This window comes from Podarcis cretensis (assembly GCF_951804945.1).
Source record: "Podarcis cretensis genome assembly, chromosome: 9".
Lineage (NCBI taxonomy): Eukaryota > Metazoa > Chordata > Lepidosauria > Squamata > Lacertidae > Podarcis > Podarcis cretensis.
The window spans coordinates 52,681,012-52,707,037 of record NC_137178.1 but is presented as its reverse complement, the minus strand read 5'-3'; the positions used below and the strand labels follow the sequence as shown (position 1 = coordinate 52,707,037).

At 42.4% G+C, this 26,026-nt stretch overlaps 1 long non-coding RNA gene across 1 annotated transcript; it reads left to right on the top strand.

Annotated features, from left to right (window-relative positions):
• LOC307223720 lies at positions 1–25,768 on the top strand. Its single transcript, XR_013842217.1, has 3 exons — positions 1–371; positions 15,377–15,459; positions 24,679–25,768. It is a non-coding gene; the product is annotated as an uncharacterized lncRNA (long non-coding RNA).
• Positions 25,769–26,026: the final 258 nt, after the last annotated feature.

The following is a 26,026-nucleotide window of genomic DNA, read 5'->3' as shown; positions in this document are numbered from 1 at the left end:
TCTCCCCTGAAGGGGCAGCCCTGGCGAGGGGGACGTCTCGGCAAGGACAAAGTAAAGTTATCTGCTGCTCCCTGTTGGAGAGCGTAATGTCACGGCATGTGCTCGCGCTATTATTAATAGCACACGGGGCGGCCCTGGCCGGGGGGGGGGGGTGAGGGGGCGAAACTGACACTCTCTGGGCGGAAGAGTTAACCCTTCCGCAGGGCGACCGAAGTTCTGGCGAGGAGGAGCGCAAGCGGCGCCGCGGGAAATGGGGAAGGGCACGAAGATGCGCGCTGCGCCCTCGCGCTGGTGGCGCGCGCGCCTGTGCGCGCTGTTACAACATATGAAATAAAAGAAACCCGCCCTTCTTCCTGCAATGAGCTCAGCAGGTGGGGTTCTATTTTTTAGCCTGCACAGCAGCCTTATGAGGTAGGCTAGGGAAGCTGAGATACAGTGATTGGCTGAAGATGTACCTGCCCGGGGATGGATTCAGGATCTTCCCGGTCCGTTTCCTTCCTACTGGGTCACACTCGTTGCACCCAAACATTATTATTTTCAGTTTGTAAGGCCACTGCAGTTCTATATCTATCTATCTATCTATCTATCTATCTATCTATCTATCTATCTATCTATCATCTATCTATCTATTGAAGTAGAACACAGACATTGTGGCTAATAGCCAGATCAGATCAGGTTCTTTATTATGCACTCCCTAGACCTGAACAAGCTAGTGGCCACTGACAGCCCTGTCCTCCATTCACCTGCTTTTATTTCCAATTTAGTATAATTAGGAGTGTTTTCATATGCCCTTTGTTTTGTCTTTCTAATTCTCTATTGCCTACTCTGGCTGGCAGCAGCCCACCAGTGTCTAGGGCAGAGGCCTGTCTCAGCTCACCTGCAGAGATCCTTTGTACCCTTGCCCATGAAAAGCAAGTGCTGTGCCATTTAGCTATGACCTTCCTCATGTACACATCTGTTTTTGCCTTCATAATTTACTTATTGTGCATGGTGAACTCTGAAAAGTAATGAAGTAAGGAGTGTGCGTCCATATTTAAGATGCTGATTAGAATATGAAGGGAGACCAATGAGTTTTCTTGCAAAGCGCAGAGCTGCAGCTTTAAAGTTCCACTGAGAGAGAGTCTTCCTCATGCCAGCAGTTTCTCTCCATTCATGGATGTAGTGAGGAGGAGTTATTGCTCTTTTCCTAGTAGTGCCTTGAAAGGAGAACCACTGCATGTGATCAGAAGGCAGGTGTCACTCTTTAGGTGGAAAGGAGGCTGGTGGGAGGTTCCAGGAGCATATGACTAGGAAATGGAAAGTTCGTAACCCAAAATATGAACTATAAGTACAGGAGGTGCTTGTATACAGTATAATCCGGTCACTGCCTGACATCATGGATCTTGTGGATGTAGGCATTTCAATCTGGGAAGGCAGCCCATTTAGGAGAAGGAAAACTCTGACCCTAAACCTTGCAGAATATATTCAGGAGAAGAAAGGCTAAGGAGTAAACCCTACACAAATTCGGAGTGGAGTTCCTAAGATGGTGCCTTGTACACCTCATTCCGGCAACTTCCACAACAAAGCTGGTGCCATACATATTGCTCTGCTTTCCTTTGGACCATATCAGTGAGGCTGATGTCATATGGACAGCCCAGGACCTCTATGCACACTGCCTCGGCTTGCACCCTGGGGAGGTCACTTCAGTGCCACTAACACAGTGGTTTGACTTCACCTCCCAGAGGGGCACTCCATTGTCTCTTGAGACAGACAGATGGCAACAACCATAAAATATTCTCATACTGTGCATACAGCATACATTTAAAGCACAATTCTCTACCCCCTTCCAAAAACATCCTGGAAAGCACAGTTGTACCTTGGAAACTGAACAGAATCCATTCCGGAAGTCCGTTCAACTTCCAAAACATTCGGAAACCAAAGCGCGGCTTCTGATTGGCTTCAGGAAGCTCCTGCAGCAAATCGGAAGCTGCAGATGCCCCATCAGACTTTTGGACTCCAAAGAACGCTCGCAAACCAGAACACTCACTTCTGGGTTTGCGGCGTTTGGGAGCCAAAACATCCAACTACTAAGGCGTTTGGGATCCAAGGTATGACTGTATTTTGTTACAGGTGGTGGGAACTGTAACTCTTAGCTCTGTGAGGGGCAACTACAGTTCTCATGATTCTTTGGGAGGAAATGCATTTTAAATGTGTTTTAAATTTATGATGAGTATGCAGCTTCACATCCTTTGCATTATTTGCTGGACAGGCATTTTCACAAAAGAGGCTCAGGCTGTGTGCGCACAACATTTTATTCTAGAATCAATGTTGACTACATTTTTTCTATGTAGTCCACACAGAATCTAACATATTTTTTGCCCCTGAAAGTTTGTTGTTGTTTTTTTTGTGGGGGGGAGCTCGTTGCAGATTGGTTCTGCATTACTCCATTTGAAAATGGATGTAGGAGATTCTGGCAATGGGTGGTATATACAATAAGCACAATCACCACTTCACCTGCGGCATATGCAGGGAGGAAAAGGCATGGAAACCTAAGTGTATCAAGCAAACACCTTTGTGGATGGTGCAAAGGAAAGGAATAGGAAAAGTTTAGGCACCATTGTTGTCAACTTCTGCTCTACTTGTGAACCAGTTTTCCACTTTAGCTTCCAGTGCAAAGTATGTAACATAGACACCACTGCTATGTAAAGTAGTGGTGCAACTATAGAGAAAAATGGCCAAAGGAAGTTCTTCATGTTTATCAAAGCTTCAGGCTATGTCTCGCTCTGATTTCCTTTCCTATCTCTGCATTATAAAGCCCTTTTCTTTATTGCATAGAGCTACTTTAAATACGTTGGGCATCTCTTACAGATCATCACAGCCAACTTTTCTTGCATGAGAGTTCTTGTACTTTAAGCAGCTGTACAGAAGTGGGAACAGTTTGCCATTCTAAGGTGGCAAAAGCTCTCCCATGCAATCTTTAAAGGTACAGGAGTCCTGCCATCCATTACATTTTGTTACCCCAGATCAATGCAGTTTCAGTGATGGGAAGGATAGGGTTAATTAAGGGGAGTTTTAGTTGCTAAGAGGCAAGGGACCTTATTTACCTGGGACTACTTCCCCTGAGTTGACCTGTAGATCTCTCAGTAAACTGGCTTATTTTAGTACTGGCCTTCTGAGGTCAGATGACTTTTCACCTGAATAATAAGGTACAAAGCCAAAACTCAAGGACTTCTGCTGCTTGGAAAGCAGACTGCTGTAGCAACTGGATTCTCTCTCTGTTCTAAGACAAGTGACCTGAAATAACCTTATAACATATTCACTGTAATATTATCCCTGCTGTGCATCTCCGGAGAGACCCATTTCCATCTTAGCCATGCTAAAATCACTATTATCTACCTTGGCTCTGGAAGATATGAATAAGGAAAAACAATTTTTAAAACTTCCACACAGTTCTGTTTCAAAATGTACATTCATTTCTCAGTGACATTCATCTTCTATTTTGTACCTGCAGCTAAAATGTTAATAGTTTCAGATTATGCTGGTATTTGCCATCTCTTCTGAAGTTCTAGCATTGGGACTGTGGCAGGAGTGAATTTGTCCAAGTGTCTAAAACACCTAATTCACTTATTGTAACTGCATTTATTTGGAGATAAGACCTACCATTGTCAAAGTAAGGTTTGCTTAACCGACGAGCAAAAGAAAGCCAAGGTGTTCTTTGATAGTTCATGATCACATCAAGAAATAAACTTTTGGGATGTTCAGCTTTTCTTATTCCGGTAATGTCCTCAATTGCATCTCGTTGCCCTAGTCCCAATGCAATATATACAAGCACCAGAAGGTTAAAAAAAGGTAAGGTAAAGGACCGCTGGAGAGTAAGTCTAGTCAAAGGCAACTATGGGGGTGCAGTGCTCATCTCACTTTCAGACCAAGGGAGCCGGCATTTGTCGACAGACAGCTTTCCCGGTCATGTGGCCAGCATGACTACTGGTGCAACAGAACACTGTGACAGAAACCAGAGCACATGGAAACGCCATTTACCTTCCTGCCACAGTGGAACCTATTTATCTATTTGCACTGGTATGCTTTCAAACTGCCAGGTTGGCAGGAGCTGGGACAGAGCTATGGGAGCTCACCCCATCGCGGGTATTCTAACCACTGACCTTCTGATCGGCAAGCCCAAGAGTCTCAGTGATTTAGAACACTGCGCCACCCGCATCCCAGAAGCATCAGAAATGGCACCTGGAAGCTCTGAGCCACATACTCACTGGTTGCTTACATAGCGAAGCAGTGACATGGCCCTTTCTCCTAACTCATATATGTAATATGCTCCAAGCAGACACATGATTGTGGTGATGCTTGATTTGCTTAATTCTTCCCCACAGACAGAAGTGATAGTGTGGCAGTGGGGAGATGTCCCCATGGTTGTATAGCAATGTAGACTACCAGCATCATATGTGATGGTTTGCTTCTTTGCAAAAAGAAGCAGGAAAGGGATGCAATGTGAAGGACTCCTAAGCAGTGTCTGGATCATAATTTTATGCATTATGGATATTCTGCAAAAGGTGATGCTTCATGTGAACTGCTCATACATTGGAAAGTTCATACAACCAATCTGATGTGCTGAAATGCATTGCATAAGGGAATTTGTGCTGGTGTCAGTATTTAAAACATAGCCATGCATGTGACTTCAGGAACAGAGCCAAGATCCTGGGTGTCTATAACGTCACCTGCTCTGTGTCAAGCTGTCACACAGAATGGTGAGCATAAATAGAACAGAACTTCTGCATGTGATTTCTGAGCAGTAACCTTTTCCTTTTTCATTTCTCCCCTTCCACATTTTGTCCAAAGGCTGCATAGGCTGCTGCTGAAGCAAATTAGCAACCTAGTGCCATTTTGTGTTCCTGTCTCTGTTGGCAACTTTCTAGCAAGCCTATAATGAAGTCAAGCAAGTTCGGAATCAGTAAAATTACAAGCTGGTAAATAAAATAAACTAAACTCTGGAAATAGTTAGCAAGGCTATAATGAAGTTGAGTGGTTAAGAATAAATTACAAGCTGGCTAAAACAATGAATAAATCACAAGGATCAAAATTTGGAAATTTATGTTGCATAAACAATGCACATATGGGGACAAATTCACACAAAAATGCTAGTGAATTTTCATGAGGATTTAAAAAAAGAATGAAAACTGACATGGAAATGTGTAGAACTTAATTTAAGAATGCAAATATTAGAATCTAAAATGGATATAGTCACCAATCCCTGGGAGGGATGTGCCTACATTGTAAGATTTGTAGGAGCAGTAGGTATCCTAAGTTACATTTCAACCGAGCTTTGCTACAGCTGAATATTTTTCTGCCACTAGATGGCAGAGTATCCATTGCTTAGATCTGATAAAGTGGGCTCTAGTACAAGAAAGTTTACGCCTCAAGCTCAGCTACTGGCGGGTGTACATTTGAGGGGCTTGAAGCTTGAACTGTTTTGGAGGCACTTTCACAACAAGCACCGAGATCTGGGTAGCCACTGTTATATTCTTTAGTGGGGTTGTTCCATGCCAGATTACCACAATGAAAACAAAAAACTACTGCATCTCGGATTTTGCTTAAAATTGCTGTACAGCAACCCTCCACTTTTACAACAGCTGACTCTCAAACTTCGGGATTGTTGAAATATATACAACAAATAGTGGGTCTATTAGACTCCATTTTTAAAAAGCCATATGGATTAAAGTAGCTTCTGGTGCCCCTCTGGGATTAGGTGCCCTGAAGCTTAAGCTTCATTAGTCTCATAGTGGATCTGCCCCTGTCCAGCATTTGGGCAGGTCCCACCCACCACCCAGATCACTACTGCCACTTCAGCCTTCTGACCCTTATTGCAATGGGTAGGTGTGAGGGTGCTAGTAATGGCACGCGGGTGGCGCTGTGGTCTAAACCACAGAGCCTCTTGGGCTTGCCAATCAGAAGGTCAGTGGTTCAAATCCCTGCAACGGGGTGAGCTCCCGTTGCTCTGTCCCAGCTCCAGCCAACTTAGCAGCCCAAAAGCACACCAGTGCAAGTAGATAAATAGGTACTGCTGCGGTTGGAAGGTAAATGGCATTTCTGTGCACTCTGGTTTCTCTCACAGTGTCTGGTTGTGCCAGAAGCGGTTTAGTCCTGCTGGCCACATGACCTGGAAAGCTGTCTGCAGATAAACACCGGCTCCCTCATCCTGAAAGTGAGATGAGCGCTGCAACCCCATAGTCACCTTTGACTGGACTTAACCGTCCAGGATTCCTTTACCTTTACCTTTACCTAGTAAGGGTAGAGGGGATCAGAGAAGGGTGCCAGCAAAGGTTGGAATATTATTGCTTCAATCAATTGCACTTATTGCATCATATAATAAAAAGTATGCAACTTTTATTATTAATAATAGTCTTCATAATCATCGATTGGCTACAGAACTAAGTTACTTGTACTTATGTCCCATTGATTTCAGTGAGAACTTACAGTGTGATTTTATACGTCTATCTAGAAGTAAGACCACTGAGTTCAATAGGATGTATGTACAGCCATGGCCCTGTATACCTGAAGGAGTGTCTCCACCACCTAGACACTAAGGTCCAACTCTGAAGGCTTTCTGGTGTGCCCCTCACTTTGAGAGGTGAAGCTACAGGCAGAGGGCTTTCTTGACAGTGGTGCCAACCCTGTGGAACACCCTCCCATCAAATGTCAAGCAGATAAGTAACTATACAACCTTTAGAAGACATCTGAAGGGAAGTTTTTAAAAGTTTAATTTTGTGTTATGTTTTTATGTGTTGGAAGCCACCCATCTGACTGGGTTAACCCAGTCAGATGGGTGGGGTACAAACAAATAATAACAATAACAATAATTAGGTATTTGCCTAGCAGGAGTGGCTAATCCTCAAACCCCACCAAGTGTTTCTGGGTGGCTAATCCACAGACCTCTCCCAACAATTCTGCATCATCTTTAAAAAAGGTGAACCAAAAACTCAGATATAAAGGCATTACAGTGGTCCCTCGGGTTACATACACTTCAGGTTACAGACTCCGCTAGCCAGAAATAGTACCTCGGGTTAAGAACTTTGCTCCAGGATGAGAACAGAAATTGTGCTCCGGCGGCGCAGCAGCAGCAGGAGGCCCCATTAGCTAAAGTGGTGCTTCAGGTTAAGAACATTTTCAGGTTAAGTACGGACCTCCGGAACGAATTAAGTACTTAACCCGAGGTACCACTGTATATAAATACACCAACAACATTGGTTTGTACAATTGTACAAATTTTAGAAATGGGTTTTTATTGATTTTATAGTCTGTATCTTTTTTATCTTGTTTTTTTTTAAGTCTATGGGACCCCCAAGCCACTGCTTCTGCAATTTTGCATCAATGCAATAATAGTGCATGGGTGGTGTCCACACATAGTTTCACCCTATTAGTTTTTCTGCAATGCTCCCTCAATGTTATTTGTGTTACAACAACTTACATGATTTCCGCAAGGAAGTTAAGGGACATGTACTGATTAGAAACAAAGCAGTATGCACACCCTAAAACCTTTGCAAGCTGAAACAGCATTAATAGCAGGATCATGTATAATTGCTTTGATACCATCATGATCACAAATCATTAATAAAATGGCCAACTGGAAAGGTCCTGCATCTTTTGTGTGTTATCTCATTTCATCTCATTGTACAACAGTTTGAGAGTTTAGAAGCAGTTTAGAAATCTGTGAAACCAATCAAATAAATAAGCATAGCCAATTCGTGGAAGCAGCACATAGATGAAGCAACTGTTTAATAGACTTGATGGGGGGGGGGGAAGCATAGCTGTCAACTTTTCCCTTTTCTTGTGAGGAATCCTATTGGGAATAAGGGAATTTCCCTTTAAAAAAGGGAAACGTTGACAGCTATGGGGGGAAGCAATCTGGGCAGATGGTTGTAAACAAGGACAAACAAAAAATGAAGAAGTTCCTTTTGTGACTTCACTTTAAAAAAATGTTTTAAATGTCATGCATATGAAAGGAAGTTCATTCCGGTTGTTGATTTATATGGAGCAGCAGGGAAAGGGGAATGGTGGGACCAAAATGACAAATCCACATTGCACAAGTAAACCCTTTCATTGGCTTTCCCCTAAGGAAGCCTGTCTTCCCCAGCTCTCCAGAAGTCAGCCCTGCCTTATCAGCTCTGCAAAATGGAGAATGAATGCCTTGTTCATTATTATCGCTGAAGTCATTCCTATTTATGCTGGTATTTCATGGATTATGTTTTTATGAAAACACTTTCTTGCCTGTGAATAAACACAGGCGCTTTAAAAATATTTGTATGCAAAATGTATCGAAGGCCATTATGAAAATGCTTTGCAAAAAGGCAGTAAGAAGCTTTTTGCAACCTCGGAAAAAAGAAGCCCTCTCACATTTTCTCTACATTTTCTTTCATGCTAAACAGTCCAAAGAAAAGGCCTTTTCAGAGTTAACTAGTTTCAGCGATACCAGTGTTTTAGTGTAATGAATAACTTTTCAAAGGGGACAATCACACATCGCTCAGTATGCTGGTATTTCTATTTCTGTGCACCACCAATGGAGGGATTTCTGTGGCAGAATTTCTTTCTCAGAGAAAGCTGAAGCGATCAAAACCCTGATTAACCTCTGATATTCACGTGCTGCTCTTGATCTTGGGGACCGAAGCTGTAACAAAGAGTTAATGGCAGCCATATGCTTGGGGTATTGTAGGTTCCGCTGACCCAAATGTGAACTCCATGAGTGACTGCAGCGAACTGCTGTTTGTTCCAAGTTTGGCGTGCAGATTACTGATGAAGAGTTTGAGCTTCTACTTGACAGAATCCCTCTTGATGAAGATGGAAATGTCAAATTTCCCCAGTTCATACCCATGTTTGATTCACAATTTACAGCCTCGACTTTTTGCATTTGTCATATGTCAATCAATTTCTGTTCGCTAGAGAAGCTTTGCAATAATCCACGAGAGCAGGTTCAGGCTATCTGGCCGCGTTGCATTTTATAGCATTTAATATTTTCAGGAAATGCAATTTGACTCATTCAGTGACAGCTTAATTGGTGTTTAAGTACTGAACAAAGTTTGACATTCAGGGCATTTTCACACACAAGAGCTCCAGCGTTTTCAGATTTGAGAGTTGAATCAACCTAGGCTTAAATTTGGTCCTTACCATGGAGGTAAAACCTATACGGGCTACAAGGCACTTGCAATTTTTATTCCAACTTGTCATGCTTTGAAAATACTCACAGATGGCAGAAAGAATATGAAAGTGGCTCAAATCTGGTGGTTCTTAATCTCATGTGTGAAAACGTTCTTGTTTGAACTGGGAATATGTTTGCAAGTGTGACAAGTGAACAACTTTTTCAAAAGGTTTGTAAGACATACTTTTTTAGTGAAGCTTTTTTATTGAAGGTGTTTCTGTGTCTGACTGCTTAGATCTGCGTTCCTAGAGTTGGTTCTGTTATAATGGGCAGGTTATATGTTGGGGAAGGGTGTGCATATTGAGTCTTCTCTAGGAGATAAGTCCAGAGTTCTGAGTGAATGAGAATTCATTCTTTCTCAATTTCCCTTGAAGCTTTTAAATGCTTGTAAAAACAAGAGTGGTGGATATTGTGTCTGCACACATACAAACCCATAATGTTTGCAATGGGTTAGGTTTATGTTCCACTCCCCATTTGATAAGACTTATCCATCATAGCTCTATCACAAACTACTAGTGATTGCATGTGTCTTAACCTTTTATGGGGACGAAACTAACTTGAGGATTCTTCTGGTATCCATGCACCATTAGATTTTTGTGTTTTTTCAAAAGTTTTACTTTTCAAAATAAAATAGCCAACAGTATTGGTTTAACATGGAACTTAAAAGCCAAATAAAGCATTCCATTACTGTATTTATCATTAGGATGCAGAGGCTGTGACTGGTGAAGGTATTTTATGTAAATGCCAAAACTTGGATTCATATGGCAGAACTGAAACACTGACTTAGCAATCGACAAATCAATTGCGCAGCCTGGCCCAATGTTATCCTGGTACAGGTCATCATATGGTTCCCAGGCAGCCTTCTCTCATTTTTCTTCATTTATTTAAGCAACACTGAATATTCTTAGTTGCATGCAGACACTCACATTGATGCCACATTTAGAAAGTGTGGGACTGAAATGCTTCTGTGGAATTGTGGCAAAGCTGGTTTCTACAAGGGCAGATTTAACTCTCTCCACAAATATATTTTTTCTCACCAAAGATTTTGGTTTTGAGAATGGGTGGAGCGGCACAAATTCAAAAGCAGCAACACATTTAAATTATATTAGTATCACAATACAAGCAGAAAGCAACAAAAAAAGTCAAAGGCTCTGGCCAAAGAAAACTCTCTTTACCTGGAGTCTAAGGTTGTAATCCTATATGCATTTATCTGGGACCAAGATCACATTGAACTCAGCAGGATTTACTTCTGGGTAGAAAGGTATAGGATGACACTGCAAAATTCAAAGGAGTAGCAATAAGCAATATAGGCCAAAGGAGGACATTCCAAATATGGGTGTCACCTGATCTCTGGTCCCCACTCTTCTACCTCAGCATGCAGGAGTATCTGTAAGAGGTACTCTCCAGATAACTTTAAACTCCAGAAGGGGATCACTGGGATTGGAGTCTCAGAAAAAGAGAATGTATTTGGGTGGGAGGAGAATTGATACTGTAGTAGCAACCAAGAGGGGCTTCAAATTGGTTATGAACAGGTGCAACAAAATGCAAACAATGGGTCCAGAAACATATTGGCTGTAGCCTCCTGAAGTCCTTCATTTCATGTCAAAAAATATTTGCTGGAGAATATGGGGTGCAGCACTACAGTGAACACCAGACTTGTCTAATTCCGGCTGTGTTATCTCAGAGAGAGAGAGAGAGAGAGAGAGAGAGAGAGGATTTACAAGTCAAATGATCCACTGTGCCTTTTGTCAGCCAATTAAAACATCTTCACTGGGACCTACAGAACTAACCTTTGTGTGGTCTTTGGTCTCGGATGGAAATGATCGCTTGACGCGTTTGGCAGTGTGAGTTTTGAGACGGTACAAAATGTGTGTGGGAACTTGGGGGGGGGGAGGAAAAAAAGCCCATCTTAAAAATAAGTAGGATCAGGGTGGTGATGGTGAGGGTGGGGGGAGAGAAAGGTGACGTTAGAGATGCTGGTAAAAGTTAGTCGTGGTCAAGCTTGGGGCGAACAATAGCGCAGTGTTGTTATGGGCTGCTTTTACGACTTAGATATTCTTCCCATGTCAGTATAATCACTACTGGGAGGTAGCTCGATTAAGGATTACCATATCATTAATAGTATCTATGACTTTTGTTCAAAGGCTACTTGTGTAATGTTGCCTTGTGGATGAAGCTTCCTAATCCGCTGAGCTGCAGCTGTAGAGGAGGGCCTTCCTTAGAGGCGCCCACACTGACTTCCCTGTCCCTTGGATCAGTTCTCAAAAACAGACAGAAACAACAGTCAACTCAAAGCCAGAAAAAAGAAACATCCATTCTACATTTCCACATTCATCCGCAAGCTCCAATCCCTGCCAATGTCTCCCATTCATCTCTTCTCTAACATCCAGATCACCACTCGGATGGTGGCCAGATTAAAAGGGGAACAATGCAGTTTTAAATGTAAAGTTTGCATCTAATTTTTTTTTATCCTTTTGCCTGAGAAAAAGCACATTTATTCTGTCTGTCTGTCTAATGCGCAGCCTTTTCTTATTTTCTTTGGCAACGCAAGGCATGCTTGCTGTTGGGTGCCCAAGCTCGATGTGCTCCTATGCTGGCTTGGCTAGTTTCTCGCTACACATAACTGCCTTGAAATTGTGTATGTTCAGACAACACTCTTGAAGGCTGAAATGCTAAATATTAACAGTTTTGCCTAGTAAACCATGGTTAGAAAACAACCTACTTTAACAACAGCTATGATGCAAATATTGGGTGCAGATACATAGCCAGTGGAAGAAATTACTGTAGTGGGAAATAAATGTGGCAGGTGGGAATAAAACCATAGACTTAGGACAGAAAGTACTTCTATGTAGGCTTTATGACAATAATCCACTTTTAAAAATAACAAACAAACAATGAAGTGCCTGCTGTCATCTGAGTCCAGCATTTGGAAAAGGAAATGTCAGGTCTGTGAATAAACAGCAGTTTTGCAGTTAAGCAACCAGGTCCTGTTCACAGTTGCTTAAGCATGTGCTTGAGTAGACCCTGCAATAAACTTAAAGAACGTCTCTATCCTAGGTATTTCTGATCTATGAAAAACAGTCAAGGTCTGCAATTATTCATGTTTGCCACTTAGGTAACAGTTTAAAAGTTAGTTTGGTCCAAGTCATACAAGCTGCTTCTCATAGGACACTATTGAAAAGATTTGGAATGCCGCCTTTGGGGTCAAAATGTGTCAAATGCTTTCTGGTCTCCATGGAATTGTTGGTTTCTCAAGCAACATATATTGCAAAAGGCTTCACCCGTTAATTGTCTATACATTTTATTTGCCTTTCTTTTACTGTGCAAGTTATTTTTCTGATATGGGTGCTTTTACACATTTGTCTTATATCTTCCTTTCTTTGTCTATATTTATTATCTAATATTTATATCTATATGCTTCGCTAAGAATGGTTACTGGTTAGTCCTGATTCCAATGGAGCCATAACGACTCTGAAATTTTCAGTCCAACATTTCCCCAATGAAGATCTTGTTACTCCAGTGCTATTATAAACTTTTGTTTTGGGATGACATTGACTCCTTTGATCATTAATTAATTTTTATCTACAGCCAGCCCTATCCCCGAAACTCAGTGAAGATAAAAAACATTTCCCTGTCATTTCCTCAATATCCCATATGAGACAGAGTGTTACTATTCCCACTTTATCAATGGGATTATTGTGACTGAGAGATAGGACCCTATCTAAAGCACCTAATGAATCTATGTGATACATAGAAAGGAATACAGTATATACATCAAAGCACAAGTACCAACTTCATTTTTTCTATGGCAGACTACACAACAATTAAGTAAATGTAACATCACTCAATGGCTAAATGTTACATCACTCAATGGTTTCCTTGTGCAAAAAACTGATCAAGGTTGAAACTTCATATCATCTAACATCACCTCAAAGGCCCTGATCCAATGAGATGCACCCAGCAATCAGATGCCAACACTGATCACACCTTCCAGCAAAAGAAAGGAGGGGATCTGGGGAATTTCTAGCTGGATTTTGTCACTAGATGTGAGAATGTTTTCAAAAGAGACACCCAAAAACTAATTTGAATCTCTCTAACACTTTTACATGACTGCTGTTAATGCAGAATTTAGAATTCAGGAGATAAATTGAATGTACACTGCAGGCAATGAAGTTTTTATGTTCCCATGAGCGCTGATTTAAAACAAAGATTACTTAAGCCTCTTTAATGAAATGCTAGGAGTCTCTCCTTTGGGCTAATTGTGACTCTCATGGTATACTTAATCTTGTGTTCATTTAGCACATTCTGGTGAATCTGGTATAGGAATGGCTTGTGGATAATACCAGGCCCTCCAAGTGTCCCTATTTTCCAGGGACAGTCCTGGATTTACAGAAGCTGTCCCGGTTTCTGATTTGATCCCAGAATGTCCCGCTTTTCCTTAGGACGTCCCTTTTTTATCAGAGAAATGTTGGAGGGTATGGAGTTATCTGACCCCCCAACCCATCTGAAGGGAGCCCTGTATATGGGAAATGTTTAATGTTTAATTATATTTTTATATATGTTGGAAGCTGCCCAGAGTGGCTGGGGCAACCCAGTCAGGTGGGCAGGGTGATGATGATGATGATGATGAAATAGGGCGTCCCTGTTTTCATCTGAGGAATGTTGGAAGCTATGTGATACTAATAAAAAGAATATTAATCATTGTAGTAAATGGCAGGTATGTGGCACTTTAGAGTACCATTTGCACCATACAATTAAAACACTATTATACTATAGAGGTCCTATCTTCCCCCAAAGACTCCTGGGAACTGTACTTTTCTAAGGGTGCTGAAAGTTATTAGAAACCCCCTATTTCCCTCACAGAGCTACAATTTCTAGAGTTCCTTGGGAAGGGAGATTGGTTGTTAAATCACTTTGGAAATTGTAGCTTTGTCCCCTTAACAAGCAACGGTTCCCACAGTTCTGTGGGGGAAGCCATGACTGTTAAAGTCGTATAATGGTGCTTTAGACGTAGGGTATGGATATGGGCACAGGCAGCTAGAGGCCTAAGGGCCTAATCTGCTCTCTCTCTGGCCCTCATAATAGCCCCATTTTTGTGTATCTTGCTTTCTCTGGATGCAAGCAGAGATAGCTTGCGAGATGCTAGCTGATGTCTCTTTCACTAATTCTTTCCTGGTATGAACCGAAATAGAGGCTGTGACAGAATTCATCCCACCCCAATGTACTTCAGTTGCCCACTCCCATGTGTGAACCACACAAGGCCCAAGCTTCATGTGATAGAAATAGAATTTTATTATTACGGTCACAGTCCAGTTCCAGCTCACTTACAATATCTGGAAAATCATAAAACACAACAGGAATACACTGAATTGCAATTGGGTATAACAGAGACAATTCAGATATAGCAGCAGATAAAAATATATATTAAATCTTGATCACTAAAATATAACCTAAAATTATCATTTAAAACCTTAATAACATGTGGCAGAAATATAAGCCAAGCAAAAAAAAAAAGGAAAAAAAAAAGGATGATGATGATGACAACTGCACTTGCACTTTAGCACTGAAACAAAAATTGGTTTGTTTTTTATGGTAAGGGTACAGGTACCCCTGACTGTTAGGTCCAGTCGTGGACGACTCTGGGGTTGCGGCGCTCATCTCACTCTATAGTCCAAGGGAGCCAGCGTTTGTCCACAGGCAGCTTCCAGGTCATGTGGCCAGCATGTTGTTTTTTAAAGCTACACAAATACCAAAGACAAAAGAAAAGGAATGGGTGGAAATAACCACACTGCAGATCATGTAATGGTGGAGGGGGAAGTAGCCAACACATAGTGCACTCCCACTGATCAGGGAGAGAAGGAACCAAAGAAGGACAAATCCAGTCTCTTGATCCCTCTCACAAACTGCTAATTTGTGGAATTTGTTAAGGGTTCCAGGTATGCAGGGCAGGTGATGGTAGCAGTTCAAGCAAGAAATTCAGGGGGGGACAGGGATAGGGCTTCACCTTCCATGTCACAGTTGCCTCACAGACCATCATTGTTTCTTACCAGGCAAGTCAAAATCACTTTGCCAGTTCACATGCAAATCACCACAAACCAAGCCTTTTAAAAGAGAGAAGGACAGTGAAACTATTGGAAAATAGCAGTCATTTTGGATCAGGCCAATGACCTATTCTGGTTCAGTATCCTGTTTTCACAGTGGGCAACCAGATGTCTCTGAGGAGCCTCCTAGCTGGACCTGAGCTGGACTCTCCCCAGTAATCCTTTCGACAGCTCTGTAAAGTAAGTCAGTATTTATCATCTTCATTTTGCAGAAATAAGACTGCCAAAGCTGACCTCCTGCTGGCGGTGAGTTTTGAGCCATGGACTTCCTAGACGTGTAGCCCCTTCACTATTTCTAGGTGTGGAGTTTTTGTAAGATACCATAATTAACAGATGTCCAAAGGAATAAGAAACCTAGCATTGTATACAATAAAATGGGGTGGAGGTGGATATGGGGTGTTGCACCACGATGACAAAAGGTTGGAGAAGCAAATCTGGATTCGGTTATAATGCCACATCATAACCACCAGCTTTTAAGACAAAACTGTTACTGCAAAGGTGACATATCTGAGCTCATTAGCAACAGACGTTTTGGCGCTTGTGGACCAGTATAAAATTGAACTCATATTTCCATAGTATAGCTTTTATTACCCAGTTTAATTATCGAAGATCAGAAGTCTGGCTCTCTCCTATATGCAGGTCCCACAGTTAAGAATTTACACGCTTTGTCCCCATATTTACAATACCTTTTGACTGAGATGTCTAAAACCTTTTAGCATAAGGTTTAAGCAGTGGACAGTCAGCTCTGGCACTTCTTAGAAATCTTTTCAGAGGGGCCATGTGGCTGAGTTCTAATCCGGGAAGAGCCACTGCCTCTCTGTGTGATCTGACAGAGTGACATATCACTTGACCCCGGTCACAGCAGCTGTAGACCTAGGTTAGAAAGTCAGGCCTGAACAGAAAAGCGGGCCATGCTATCTGTCCAGTCCTTTCCCTGCTAATAAATGAGAAGTGCTGTTTTTTTCCTTGTCCATTCCCTCCACAATTCAAATATATATTTATGAGGGGCAGGCGAGAATTTGAGCCCCCCTTTCAATGCACACGTTTTCATGGGCAATTGAAAACCTATACACTGGCTGTCTAACAACTCAAAACAATAGATACTCCATGTGCATACCTGAATCTTTAATTTATACATTTAACTCTGACAATTTATCAACTTCAACTCAGTGTCCTTGCAGAGGGGTGGGGTGGGGGACACAAAAGAACTGTTTAAATGCATAGCTAGAGCTCTGCCTAGCCAGAAATATTTTAATATATAAGGGGCATTTTTACGTATGAACACCTGGTTTTTAATCTCAATTTTGTTGGAATACCTATTCAGATATTTGGATAGTGCACATTACTTTATACACTGAAATCAGGATTGATGGAATATTCTCATTTTTAATGTCAGCTGGTGATGGTTTATTGTTGTTGCTGCTGTTTTAAAATTATAGTTATTATTACTATTTTACATTTAAATTTAAATTGCTTTTTCTGTTGCATTCATAATATTTTTTAAAAAATCAGAATAAACAAACAAATAATGGGAGCTTTGAGGAAAAGAGGCATATTTTTTTAACAAAGGAAACTAAAATAGCACCTTTAAAGCCAAGTTCTTTTATAAGCATGATAAAATATTGATGAAAAGAAACCAGTTCTTTGTCTAAGCCTGCAGAGGGCGCAGTGCTTCTTCTTTAACCCTCTCGGGCATACAATTCTGTGGAATTCTTAAGTTGGCAGTTTAAAGTCTATCAAGGAGGCTGCACTCAAATTCTGCTTGTGTGTTTCTCACAGGCATTTGGCTGGCTCACGTGAGAACATGATGCTAGACCATTGGCTTGGTCCAGCAGGCTCTCCTCATGTTATTATGTTCATATATAGGAAAGTTGAATCCATATTGCGCGAGGGTGTGATGTGTTTTGTGGGTGTGTGTATCGATCAGTGTCCTACACTTGGCTTTTCAAAAAGGGCACAAGATGTCAAATTAACGTGCATTGCAAAATGAATCTATGCATTTATTGTAACGATGGCCATGTTTTCTGAGCGACCACAAAAACCCAAAACAATATCCGGGGTAATGAATTCAGTTTAGCAACATCTCGTTTAGACACAAAACATGATTCCCATCCCCTCAGTTTTGAAGTGGTTATTCTATGCTGCTAGGAAATTATTTTACTTCTTTGGGCAGCCTAATTGACTCATACATATGTCACAGTGAGTCCTGTTGGGCTTACACCCAAGAAATGTGCAAAGAATGGCACATTTTGATATTTCCATCCCAAATAAACGGGGGAATCTAGCTCTTTTAGCATACGTTTTCTCAGCTTGATTCTTTAGAGTTCTCCCAAAGTGTAAGTATGAAGGACCTTCAGACAATATGGAATATATTTCTTACCGTCGGCTTCTTACAGAGTAATCTGAGCTACAGAAATTTCAGCCTGCCCAACAAGTCTCCAAATATAGTAGGTCTATTAAAAGTGCTGCAGTTGGGAGCTGGCCTTCTCTCATGCCAAATCATTTGACCTTAACATTAGCAAATATTTTGATTCCTGCTAGTGTATGTCTGAGCATAAGCCATCAAAAGGAATCCATATTGCAAGCTGTCCAGGGAGGTCAGTCCCATGTTAGCAGCCCCCGGTCAATGAGGTCATCATCTTTGCTCACATTTTGCTTCTTTGAAACATACGTTTATGCAATGTCCAACACTTACACATTTTTGGATAAAAGCATTAGGATGTATAAATACTATTTTTGGGGGAGGGGAATTAAAATTGTCAAATGATAATATTATCCTAAACCACATACCAGTTATGTGGGTCATCATAGAGAGACTTTCCGTGCCCTTACATCTGCCAAAAGATTGATATTGACTCACTGGAAAGAGAACACTACACCCCCCCCCCCCTTTGATCAATGAATAGAAGATATGACAACTCTTGCAACATGTGAACGGGTTGCTTTTAGACACATGGATAGATATAACGATCCTTGGAATGCATTTATAAGAATTAAAATGACTCGTTAATAATTGTATGCTTGCGGGAATAATAGCATTATTTATATACCTATATATTTTTTTCAGTTTCCTTCACCTTTTTCTCCCCCCACCCTTCCATTTCTTTCACTTTATTTGTCTGCTGATATTTTTAAATTAATAGAAACTTTGCCCACCCTGAGTGCCACTGTCCACTTATAGCATGTGACATAGCAAAGCACGGAAACAGCTGCACTTCTGCTTCTGTCAACACAACCAGGCCCAGCCCACGCCGTGGTTCAGCATCGCTTAGCTGTGAAAGCTCATAGGCTGTCAGTAAGCCACGAAACAAGCCTCCACCTGAATATGTGAAAAGTTACACTTGTCAGAGTTTGAGGGTGGCGGGGAAAGGGCCAGCCCTCCCATTAGGTAGAGGAGCAGCTGGCCCAGTGGAGGGAGCCACATCGGCCGCCTCCTTGCATTCTTTTTTACTGCAGTGGCCAGCCACAACATACCCTTCTGCTTCCTATACAGTGGTACCTCGGGTTACAAACACCTCAGGTTACAAACACTTTGGGTTACAGACTCCGCTAACCCGGAAGTAGTACCTCGGGTTGAGAACTTTACCTCAGGATGAGAACAGAAATCACACGCTGGCAGCAGTGGGAGGCCCCATTAGCTAATGTGGTACCTCAGGTTAAGAACGGTTTCAGGTTAAGAACAGACCTCCGGAACGAATTAAGTTTGTAACCAGAGGTACCACTGTATTATATTTAATAGTTAAAATGAAACAGCTATGTTGGAATGGCAGCCTGTGATGTCTTAGTGCTTAGGTGCATGCGTTCCTATGTATATGCACTACAGTCGAGGTGCATTTGCCCCGCAATCGGTAACGTGCCTTCGAGAGACCTGAGGAAGGAGGGCTGAACACCAAAGACTGACAGATGCAGTGCGGTAAGAGGCCTGCACAAACTCTGCCTCCCTGAGAAAAATTGAGACAGTGTTTTGCCAAGAACAGGTACCAGAAAAATTGGATCGTTGTTCCTAAATAGGAATCATTGTAAATGTGTGGGTATTTTGGTCAGGTTTTTGAGAAAACGGACGCCATTGCCCTAGCACTCACCTGCAATACCAAAATAATACCAGAAGGTGGCCGACTTTCTGGAACTTCTATGGCAAAGCATAAGGAAGGGTGTCCATATAATAAGCTATAGCTCAGCAGTATATTTTGTGGTTGCATGCTGTTTCTGGACTGGGATAGCTTGAACACATGCTGGTAACCTCAAGGCTGGATTTCTGCAATGCTCTCTATGTGGAACTAGCCTTGTTGTTTGTTTGTTTGTTTGTTTGCTTGCTTGCTTGATTGATATACTGCCCTTCATCTTAAGATCTCGGGGCATTTCACATAAATAAAATACAGGATAAAAACGAGCAAATAATTAAAACAAAGCAGCAAAACAATAAACCCTCCCCCTTCCAACAAACACATTTAAAATGCTGTAGAATATTAATCAGCCAAGGGCCTGGTTGAAGAGGAACTTTTCCACCTGGCACCTAAAATATATATAATGAAGGCACCAGGCAAACCTCCCTGGGGAGAGCATTCCGCAAATGGGGAGCCACTACAGAGCAGGCCTGTTTTTGTGTTGCCACCCTCCAGACCTCACAAGGAGGAGGCACATGAAGAAGGTGATGAACACAGAGTATGGGATGGTTTGTATGGGGAGAGGCAGTCCTTGAGGTCCTGAACCACTTAAGGCTTTATAGGTCAACACTAGTGCTTTGAATTGGGTCCAGAAGCTGATTAGCAGCCAGTGCAGTCAGGCCAGGATCGGTGTAATATGCTCAAACAGTTTTGGCCCAGTGAGCAACCTGGCCGCTGAACTCTGACCAGCTAAACCATCTTCAGAGGAGCCCTGCATTTAACATGTTGCAGTAATCCAACCTAGAGCTTACTGGATAATAAACTACAGAAATTGGGCTATCTGTCCCTATCCCTATCTGTCCAGATAGGAGTGTAGCTGGGCCATCAGCTGAAGCTGATGGAAGGCATTCCATGCCACTGAGGCGATCTGAGCCTCAAGCGACAGCAGAGGATCCAGGAGCATAGGAGCCAACTCCTAGGGGTTGAGGACCCTTTGGCCCCCGCCCATAAAATATTTGAGGGGCCTGCCCACAAAAACATTAATGGGCATTGCCATTCAAATGGTGTGCATGTGTTGCATCATGTGATCAATTATGCAGGGTGGGGCTTACCTGTCCCTCCTCCCCATATTTTATTCAAGTTGGCACCGCTGTCCAGGAGTACCCACAAGCTATGTCCTTCAGAGGGAGTGTAACCCCATCATTAGCAGGCAACCTCCCAGCCTTGTTGGTTTCGCCCTGGCTAGGTGAGGGCAAGCTACTGCCAGCATATAACTCCTTGTGTTATACCAGTAACTGTCAACATTAACCATGTTCCATACACTTTACCTTTTTAGTCCCTTTCTTCAGTGGTTGGCAATGTGGGTCCCAGGGCCTGCAAAGGCTTTTCTCTGTATTGCTTCATTCTCTCCCTGCTGCCATATGATCGCCCTGACTGTTAGGTCCAGTCGCGGATGACTCTGGGGTTGCGTGCTCATCTCGCTTTATAGGCCAAGGGAGCTGGTGTTTGTCCACAGACAGCTTCTGGGTCATGTGGCCAGCATGACAAGCTGCTTTTGGTGAACCAGAGCAGCGCACAGAAACGCCTTTTACCTTCCTGATGGAGCAGTACTTGTTTATCTACTTGCACTTTGATGTGCTTTTAAACAGTGCTTTCTGTGGTTTAGACCACAGCGCCACCCGCATCCCATATGATAACACACCACTATTACCTCAGAGAAAGTGGTAGGGGTGGCCATTTTACAAGGGGGCTGGAAGAACCACCTGAAATCAACCCACGGTCCTTAGGTTGCTTACATCTGCAGTTCCTTTTAACTGTTGAAGCAGGCAGTTGTCTAGGAAAGCTTGTGCCACTTTAAGCCAATTAGTCCCTGAGGTACAATAGCAGTTTTCCTTGCCCTGCTGCTACAGAACACAACAGCACTGCTTCCCAGCTTTGCTTTGGTGAGGCATATCTAATTAGCACCTCCTTATTCAGCAATATCCTGTTCTGCTGCTTAATTAAGAGTCTCTTGTGGCACATAATTCTCTGGGCTTCCTGTCTTTCTTTAGAGAAGTACACAAAAGCAGCAGGATCCCTTCCTCACCAGGCATTAACTTGATGCGATGATGCTTTTTCTGAGAGACTTGACTTCTTGCCTTGTGCCTCCCCACCCCTTCCATGCTGAGATGCCTTGTTCCTCTCCCTCCCAGGGTCATGTCCTACACAGCATCCCCACTGCGGCATGCTCTGCTGGGTCACAGAAACATGAGATGACACTTTGAAATACCATAAACATAGGAGGAAAACAGAATAGCTGCACTCTGCACCCACATATCTAGATCCTTCTGGAAATACGATGGGACGCTAATGGCAGGGCCGCTTTAGGCTTCTGGTCCTCTTGCACCTTTAGGTGGGTACAGGATGGGCCCTGTTGTTAACTTGTTGGATTCAGCCTCTTAAATAGCAAGCATGTTCCCAAGAACAGCCAATGGATGCTTCTTAGGTTTCAGCCCTGGAAATATGTCATCTATGTTCAAGATCACATGAGGACAAGTGTCTTAAGTAAAAACTGTAGCTGTTCTTTACTAAAGAATAGGAAGAAAAGCAGCAACAACAACACATTTTCTGCATATTGCCAAGACGCTTTCTTTTAATAATCTGTTTAAACAAACTAGTGGTTCTCTCCCCCCCTTTTTTTCTTTTTTCTTTTGCTTATTGACATAAGCATTCATTTGCTAATTTGCAGGACATTAAACTCCACCACTGAGCCTCCTCTCTCTTTCCCGCCTCCCTACCCTGCAGTTCCTGAATGCGAGATAAATGCTTTCCTTCTTAAGGTTGCTTAGACCCTGCATGAGTCCCGGCACACATGTGTCCCCACCCACCCCAACCCAGTCTCTATCTTCTATATAAAAGTCAATGTTTTGATCGCCTTAAAGGAAATAATGAGTTAAATGGACCAATATTCTCTCCTTGGCTCTCAAACTGGGCCTTTTCATAAACGCCTCTGAGCACCTGCAGCAGCTAAGTCGTTTACACATACATAAATAAATAAATTAACAATGAATAAATAATTTAATCCTCCCGCCCTCCCCATTTGCACAATGACACCTTGCGGATTTGCTCCAAGTGAGTTTCTTTCTTTCTTTCCCCATTTCTCTCCCCCCCCCCCATTTTCTTTCTTTTTTTCTGATAAAGTCCTCTCAGATACTTGCTGACTGTCAGGCTAATTTTATTATTGTTTTCGCTTGATTAGTTCTGTATGACCTGGGTCGCCCTTAAAACCCACATCTCTCGTGGAGGCTCCCCAAAGGCTGCCTTTTCTCCACCCCTTCCTCAAAAGGGATGGAAAGTGCCTGCCATTGCTCCGGACAAAAGCCCTGGAAGGTTTTTCAGTTATTAGTCTTCTGAAGCAACCCCTTCCGCTCACCCAACCGCAAAAAAACCTCATTAGGAGGGCACCTTTATTTTCTGGCTTCTATACGCAATGCATGTAAGGGTTACATATGTCAAGTTTCTCAGGTCTTGGATGAATCTGAACATTCTCCCCTTTAACCCTGCAGGACTCTTTAAGTTGAGCCCACCACAGGGACTCTGCTGCATCTTTTCACTTCTACATTGTCTTGGCTCAAGGGCTGTGGATCCTTTAAAAATAAAAAGGAAAAAGCACACACCCAGAAACAAAAACCTAAGATGAACTTGTGCACAACGGCATAGGTATTATATTGCTGCACAGAAGTGAACTTTGACAGGTGTGCATCAACAAGCAGCAACAGATAAGCAGTGTTACCACAATCTCATAAAAGTTTCTCCCCAAAAGCAAACCGAAAACCCACACCCCACTAAAAGCAACAAAAGAATATTGTTTCAACATGAAAGCTAACATGAGCACCTGTCTGACAAGAGGATGAAATACTCTCGAAATAAATTTACCCTTTCCAAAATATATGGGAAGTATTTTCATAGAATACTATGAAAATACTATGAGAATACTAGAAGGGTGAGAAGCTCATTTAAAAGCAAAACATTTCCAGAGGGTTCGCTGTGTTATGCTGCAATCCTAGCCCATTTACCTGGGAGTTAGACACACTGCACTAAATAAAACTTAACATTGTTAAGTAGACATTGTTAGGAAGACTGTGTTAGTCCGTTGCAGGCAGCAGGAAAAATGAGCCTTGTGGCATTTTTAAGACTAAAAAACTTCTTCTGGCATAAGCTTTTGAAATGGACTCATGCCTGCAAAAATACCTACTATAATAAGGTGTCGTCGTCCCCCATCTTTGCTGTTTTTGCCCCTACAGAAGACTAACACAGCTACCTGGTTGGGTTTTTTCAAAAAAAAAAAAAAAAAAAAAAACCAAACCCACAGAACAGCTTTTCAGCCTTTCTGTGAAAACTGCCTATCATTTTGAAGAGGGTACATGTATTTGGAGGGGTGTGCCTTAGTTGTCTATATGCAGGAGTCAACCGCAACGCGGTCCTGTACATAGCTGTGCAAGTGCTTATATGAATTATAATAAATCGTTTTTTCCTGCTATGAAAGAACAAGCAAGCTGTGTTCAGTGGCAGATTTGGGGACCTCAAATTTCCGTGGCGCCTTGGGCGACACTAAAATCCAGCTCCCTCCCTGCCTCTTGTGCTCTGTCCTACATCACTGTTGCAGCGCCGTCCCCCCACCCCACCCCCAGTGCCAGTGCACAGTGTGGCCACACCAGTCGTACTACCCTAAAACCACCTCTATCATGAGTGATGAGAATGCTATTGTGTTATATCAGGTGAAGGTGTACCTAGCTCTCTGGGGTTTTGTGCAGCTAGGGGCCTGCTTGATGCCATTTCATGACTCACAGCTGGTATTGGACAGCACATGTTTCTGACTGCTGAAAGAAGACATTTGGGAGTATGGGAAGAGTGTACAAAGCCCTGTGTCCATATTGCATTATTATTAGTATTAGTATTAGTATTAGTATTAGTATTAGTATTTGAATCTTGCCTGCCACCTTCCCATTGGCTCTTGACTGGTCTCTGTCTCTCACTTCACCCTGTTGCATGGTCCTGGGGCAGTCCAGGCTGAAGAGTCTCTAGCCATGAGTGGTTTGTTTGTTCAATAACGCTTGAAAGCACAAGTGACCTCTGTATTAAGAAGGCTGCCGGTCACTGGGTAGACCCATGCTGACTGTAAGGCTCCTCCAGCAGTTAAGGCAAATTCAAGGAGACTGAGGCCTGGTCCTAGCAAGCAGCTTTGTTCCTTACTCCCATGGGCAGAGAGAACCTTTGATTTCATGGGGATGATTATTTTTATTCTTGCCCAATCAAGGATGAAGCCCAAGGAACAAGAGATTGCCCCTTTCAGAGATGCAACAATGGATCACCTCCAGCCCAAACCACTGGGAAGTTTTCTCTGTGTTTTGTTGAGGGCTCCTGGAAACCAGCACTATACAACTTACTTAAAAGGAGAGCGCATAAGAAGGGGAGGCGGCATGAACCGACACATTGTGGGAAGACAAGATGGGAGGGAGACACACTGAACTCTTAACTCTGCCTCCTCATACTTCTCTGGCCAAGACTAACATTATTGTCCTTAATGGAAGGAAATTGAAACTACTTCCAAAGTAATTCTCGGTCTTTATTGCAGAAGGCAGAAATGAGAGGAGGCATTTCAGGGCTAGAGATGGAGACAGGAGGTTCAGAGAGTCAGGGAAATATCTGAGGGGTGTGTGTGTGTGTGTGTGTGTGTGTATGTGAAACAAGGGGACAAGACTTTTATCCCAAAGCCATTGTAAATCTAAAGCAGGGTTTATCCTCCTCTGTGAAATGAAAATTGGGGCAGGGGGTGTTGAGATCAAGAACAACATTTGAGCCACAAAGACTGTCATGGGCCACTGCAAGTTTGCAGAATTATATGTAAATGACCTAAGTTTTGAATGTGGTGGCCTTGTGCTAATCCCAGAGAGAATATCTGCTTAGCAAAAGAAAGTGAGGGAGGGCGGTGTGGTGGTTTTTGTCTAATTTGGTTAACAGTGGCCAAAAGTTGAATAAATTAATAATAATTTATATTTCCAGGGTAACACTATCTCTGTAATGCTTCTATGCTGCAGGAGTTTCTGAATGGCTTTGTGCCAGGAGAGAAAGAAAGAAATAGTCAAAGTTTTTTTTCCTTCTTCTTTCTCTCTCCATATTCTATCTCAAGGGATGAAGAAAATGAGTGTAAGACATGTTTTCCAATAATGGGCACCAGCCACTCAATTTCTGCCACTTCTATATTATCCCTGTGGACATTTAACAAGCGCTATTTTCCTACAGCACTCATTTGGATTTGGAGCCACAAGTGTGTCTTGACAAAACAGACAGTTATTTCTTCTCTGTCCTCAAATTGTCCACCAATATGACCTCTTTTTAAGTCAATCTGTCACACCCGGTTTTTCTGTGTTTACAGTTTAAATGGAAGAAATACACTATGCTTTATACTCATTGTAATGAGGATTTTTTTGTCTGTCTCAGGATAATGGAGCTGATGGCTCACAAATTGTGGGTCAGCCTCTTCCATGACCTTAGTAAACAATCCAGCTCAGATCTCCCTAAACCCTGCAGAATGAAATGGAATAAGTTAATTTACCTTCCGTCAACTGATCCGGAAGCCCAAAACACACTGAACAATGTAAAAT